The following is a 6,358-nucleotide window of genomic DNA, read 5'->3' as shown; positions in this document are numbered from 1 at the left end:
CTACGATTGGCAACTAAACCTGTAGTCACCAAATTTAGGGACTATATAAAGACTGTTTAACTACTACTTTACAACTGCTAAAATTTAGTCGTAAGTTAGTCGTTTTTTGCCGACTGAAATGTGTAGTTGGTTCAGTAGTCGCTAATTAGTGACAACTTTACGACTGAAAGACAAGAAAGTAATTTTGTCAGCAAACAGTAGCTAATTTGGCGACTACATGGTGACTACTGCGGAGAGTCGTTAATTTGGCTACTAAAATACGGCTACTTTTGTTAGTCGGCCATTTGGCGACTGTTAAGCGACTATTGAGGTGAGTCGCAAACATGTCGGCCAAAAAGAAACACGTTTTATTCGTTTGTGGGGGTTGGTAAGCTTTGTCCTGGTGTGACTGTTAGTTTTAGTCGTTTTACAGTCGGTAAACAGTCGCCAAAATTCTCTATATATACCACACCTTTGTTTCTTATTTCATTCACACCACAAGCAAGAGCATTAATAAGAAACAAATTGAGAGTGAGAAAAAAAAATTCGAGAGTGAGGAAAAAATTCGAGAGAGAAAAAAAACGAGAGTGAGAAAAAAAATCAAAAGAGAAAAAAAAAACGAGAGTGAGAGATCTTTAATAATGGTGGGAAGTTCTAATTATAGTCATTTTCGGGAGTGGATGTTTAAGAGGCTTGATGAAGTGACGGGAAATTTCACGGAAGAGTTCAGCACCGGGGTAGAGGAGTTCATGGCTTTTGCAAATAGTCAGCGTTTAGCACAAAATAATGGTGGTAAGTTTCACTGCCCTTGTGATAAGTGCAAAAATGGTAGGCGTCTTCCGGGGGGTACAATTTGGAATCATATTTTTTGCTATGGGTTTATACCAGATTATTATGTTTGATATAAACATGGGGAAGAAATTAATATGGGCATAGGAACGAGTTATGTAGATCCGACGTTGGTAAGTGGAAATGAAGAAGTGGGTAATGTGGTAGGAGATAGATATGTGGATATGGTGAATGATGCATTTCGTTATAACATAAGTTTAGATGATAATTATCATCAAGATAATTATCATCAAGATAATTATCATCAAGATGGTAGTTATCAGAATGTCGAGGAACCGGTACTTAACCATTCCAAGAAATTCTACGACTTGTTAGAAGGTGCAAAAAATCCATTATATGATGGTTGTCATGAAGGTCACTCACAATTATCCCTAGCTGCTAGAGTCATGCAAAATAAGGCAGATTATAATATGAGTGAAAAGTTAGTGGATTCGGTTTGTGAATATTGACTGATTATTTACCAGAAGGAAACCAAGCTACTGGTTCACATTATGAGACCGAAAAATTGATGCGCAATTTAGGCCTCCCATATCATACAATTGATGTTTGTATTAACAATTGTATGATATATTGGAAAGATGACGAGAAGGAAGATAAATGTCTGTTTTGTGGTGCACAAAGATGGAAGCCTCGGGAGGGCCGACGTAGAACCAAAGTACCATATAGTCGTATGTGGTATCTGCCTATTGCTGATAGATTGAAGAGAATGTATCAAAGCCACAAGATTGCAGCAGCAATGAGATGGCATGCCGAGCACCAAACAAAGGAGGGAGAAATGAATCATCCTTCTGATGCAGCGGAGTGGAAGTATTTTCAAGAACAAAATCCTCGTTTTGCCGAAGAACCCCGTAACATGTACCTTGGATTATGTACCGATGGGTTCAATCCATTTGGGATGTCTCGAAATCATTCTTTATGGCCTGTGATCTTGACGCCATATAATCTACCCCCTGGTATGTGCATGAATACCGAGTATTTGTTTCTTACAATTCTGAATTCTGGGCCAAATCATCCGCGAGCTAGTCTTGATATATTTCTACAACCGCTTATTGAGGAGTTAAAATAGTTGTGGTCTACTGGAGTTGATGCGTATGATGTGTCCTTGAGTCAAAATTTTAATCTAAAAGCACCGCTGATGTGGACGATCAACGATTTCCCGGCATATGGCATGTTATCTGGATGGACAACACATGGTAAATTGTCTTGTCCAGTTTTCATGGACGATACAAAGTCTTTTTATCTACCTAATGGAAGGAAGACATGTTGGTTTGATTGTCACCGGAGATTTCTTCCTCATGGTCGTCCTCTTAGGTGGAATAAAAAAGACTTCTTAAAAGGTAAAGACGCTATGAGAGAGTATCCACCTGAGTCTTTGACCGGTGAGCAAATTTACTCTGAGATATTGAGTGGTGTAAATCCACCAAAAACGAAGGACGTCGGTGGAAATGGTCATGAAAAGAAGATGCCGGGATATGGGAAGCAACACAACTGGCACAAAGAAAGCATATTGTGGCAGCTGCCATAATGGAGGGACCTCAATCTATGACATAATATTGATGTGATGCATACAAAGAAGAATTTTTTGGACAACATCATGTATACTCTTATGCGTGTGAAGGGTAAATCAAAAGATACCATCATGTCAAGATTGGATTTAGTGAAGTTCTGTTCTCGGCCACACTTACATCTTGATAGTAGGGGTAAAGCACCTTTCCCGGCATATACATTGACAGACGAAGCAAGAACAAGCTTATTGGAATGTGTGAAACACTCAGTTAAATTCCCAGATGGTTATTCGTCAGACTTAGCTAGTTGTGTTGATATGGAAAATGGAAAGTTTTCATGCATGAAGAGCCATGATTGCCATGTTTTTATGGAACGGTTACTTCCATTTATCTTTGCAGAACTGCTACACAGGAATGTCCACCTTGCGTTATCAGGTACTCGTTAATTAATAAATCAAAATTCTATTTATTTATGAAGTACTTATATAATTCTTGATGAGATATTGAAGTTTGAATATCATCTTGTAGGGGTTGGAGCATTTTTCCGGGACTTATGTTCTAGTACTTTGCATACAAGTCGCCTTCAAATTCTAAAACAGAATATAGTTCTCATCCTATGCAACTTGGAAAAGATCTTTCCACCATCCTTTTTTGATGTGATGGAGCACCTGCCTATACATCTCCCTTACGAAACTGAATTATGAGGTCCTGTCCAATATAGGTGGATGTATCCTTTTGAAAGATTTTTTAAAAAATTGAAAGGAAAAGCAAAGAACAAAAGGTATGCAGCAGGATCAATTGTTGAATCATTTATCAATGACGAGATTGCATACTTCTCAGAGCACTACTTTGCCGAGAACATACAAACAAAATCAAGGTAAATGCTATCAAGATTTGAATTTATTGTGTGAATATATATTTAATTTTCAATCATTTGGTCAGGTTAACAAGATTTGATAAAGGTGAAAACCCTGCATATCATGTGCTTGGAGTGCCTTCTATATTTACTCACGTTGGCCGTCCAAGTGGGGAAATGCATGAAACATGGCTCTCAAGCCGAGACTATCAATGCGCACACGAATATGTTTTAAGAAATTGTGACTATTTCAAGCCAATTGAGAGGTATATAATTAAGTAGGGATCGCTCAAATTATATATAATCTGCTATGATTTCTCATATATTTGTGTTTGTCTTGTATATATAGTATGTTCGAGGATTTTCTTTCAGCAAAATATCCAGGACTTCCCGAGAAGGAACTCTCCGCCGAAAGAGCAGACGAATATCATTTATGGGTTAAAGAATATGTGTGTGACAACAATACGTATTAAAATTATTGAAAATAACTTATACATATATATATCCAGGTTACTTACTGGAACGCCACAAATCCATTTCCTACTTGGTTTCAAGAGATAGTGCATGGACCTTTGAACAAGGTCAAAACATGGCCAATGTATTTTACAAGAGGCTATTTGTTTCATACAGAGAATCACGGCGCTGGACGAAACACATGTAACTATGGGGTATGTGCTAATGGTGAAAATTACATGGATGAATCTGATGCAGCGGATTTCTACGGAACCATAACTGATATCATAGAGCTTCAATATGAGGGGATGGTTAATTTGAGAATCACACTTTTTAAGTGCACGTGGTATGACCCTGTTATCGGTAGAGGCACTCGGATCAGCAATGGTGGTGTCATAGACGTACTTTCAACAAGACAGTACAATAAATACGAACCATTTATTTGGTTCTCTCTTTTTGTTATTGCTTATGTGGTGTACTAATTACAATTATGGTTAACTTTTGGTAATTAAAATGCAAATTTTAAGGCTTTCTTTGATTATAAATTCGAGTTATAAACAAAAAAAAAAAAAAAAAAAAAGATTCTGGTTTTTAATCCCTATAGTCTTCAAATAGTCATTAAATCTATCTTTACATAGTCGCAACACAGTCGTCAAATAGTCGTCTCGTAGTAGCCACGTAGTCGCTACATTTAACAACTATATTACAACTATTCTCAAACTAATCTCCTTCACATCGCATTAATCGTTAAACTGTCAGCAAATAGTCATAAGTATTTACTGACTACTTTACGACTGTTCAGAGTTTTATTAATCGTAACTTAGTCACAAAACAGTCGTAAAAGTTTACGACTACATTACGACTACTTTTACGACTACGAGGATTAGTCGTAACGTAGTCGCTATTTACCGACTACAAGACGACTGAATTTCTTACCGACTATCGTTTTACGACAACAGTGATTAGTCGTAACGTAGTTGTAAATTCTGAAATAGCGACTATTAAACGACTATAATTGCAGTCGTAAATTGCCTGTTTTCTTGTAGTGCGTGTTTATACGCGCCGTCTTAAACATACACAACCATTGGAATAGATCTTCCCCGATAAGCCGTACTCCCTCTGATTGGAGTGGATAGTGATGTGCATCAAATTGGTGAAGAAAACGAACCACCATCTGCTCGTCCCCATATAACATAGAGAAAATCCCACATGCTAGAGTGGCCTCGGCTTCTTCGGGAACGTTTTTTTTAGTAGGGCGATACCGCGCTGAATGTTTCGGTCCTCGGCAAAGATCCGTAGCCCCTCGTTGTAGATTGCTATTCTATTCCCTGCCTCTAAACATTTTTCAAAAATTCGCCTGTGAATCCCTTCTTCCTAGCGTTGACCATTTGGCTTCCTTGTTGTTTGAAATGAAGAAGGATGCCAACAGAGGTGGTAGATGCTGGCAACGTTCAGAACTTCGGGGGCAAGCACCGTTTCCACTCCTCGGCGACCAGCCTTTAATAATGGGGCAAGGAACCACAACCCATCACTGACGTGATGCTGGGCTATTTTTAACAAGATCTCGTCTGGCAGATCAGTCTTCTTACGCCTAGAAGTCGCCATTTTTTTGCAGTTAAGTAAACTAATAGCAATATGTGCAGATACAAAAAGACGGAAACTACACCCTGCCCACTAATAAAACCTACGATGTGAGAGGTGGTTGGGGAGTTTGGCGAAAATCCTGGGAATTTATGCTAGTTTCTATATGATGTCGTTTTAAATTAGCCTATTTTTAACTACAATTACGAAGGAACCCATTTTAGGTTTATGAGCTCTCATGCACGCCTACTCGATTAGAATTATTAAAACAAGTAAGTAGTGCGAACCACGTGTCAGTTTCGTGTTATCGGATTTGAAATTCATTATATTCGAATTAGTTAAATATTGGCTGTAACTCACCCATCGGCTAACCCTAAGCTTAGAAATGACATTTGTAGGTTCTCTGATGTGACAACTTCGAAGTGAGTCGTATTTATTGTTTCTTAGATATGATAGTTTTCTCATCATTATGTTTATTTGATGTGTATCCAGTTACGTAATTATCATCACTTCCTCCCAACGAGATCAATCCAAAGGGTTGCTATTCACTTGTTTTGATTGTACGATTATTTAAGCTTGTGTACGTAGACGACTACCACAATAAATTATGGTAGTCCCAACGTACATCAGCTTAGGTGTGGGGAATAATCAATACAACATTAAAGATTCTACTTATTATTAAGAGATAGCACAAGTATTCGGTCAAAAAAAAAAAAGTACAAGCATTCGTATCATTAAGACCATGTACAATGGGCTATTGAATCTTTTTTCAACTGTTGAATTGCTGCAATGAGCCTGTTGAAAAAAATAAAAAGATGAGGTGGATTGAACTATGTTGAATTTATTCAACATGTTGAATAAATTGAAATGGGTATCATTAGAGCCACATGTCAGCTGAAGAGTGAAGAAACTTATTTTTATCTCACTTTATTTATTTAACATAAGTTATTGTTTAGCAAACAATTTTGTATATATTTTTCCCTATAGAAATTCATCATTTCTTTTACTTTATAAATAGAAACTTGTTTCATTTTATTTGGACATAAAAAATTGTCATTTTATATCTTTAAATAAAATATTTTTGTGAAATAGATTCTAATAATAACAATTTTAATATTCAAAATTCTACATATTA

At 37.0% G+C, this 6,358-nt stretch overlaps 1 pseudogene; it reads left to right on the top strand.

The window, feature by feature from the left end:
* The first annotated feature begins 620 nt into the window (after positions 1–620).
* Positions 621–4,124, top strand: LOC147938144 (uncharacterized; annotated as a pseudogene).
* The last annotated feature ends 2,234 nt before the right edge of the window (positions 4,125–6,358 follow it).

The sequence above is a fragment of the Camelina sativa genome, chromosome 9, assembly GCF_030686135.1.
Source record: "Camelina sativa cultivar CO46 ecotype springtype chromosome 9, ASM3068613v1".
In the NCBI taxonomy this organism is placed as follows: Eukaryota; Viridiplantae; Streptophyta; class Magnoliopsida; order Brassicales; family Brassicaceae; genus Camelina; species Camelina sativa.
Note: the sequence above shows the minus strand (reverse complement) of the source record. Positions and strands in the feature narration are given on the sequence as shown.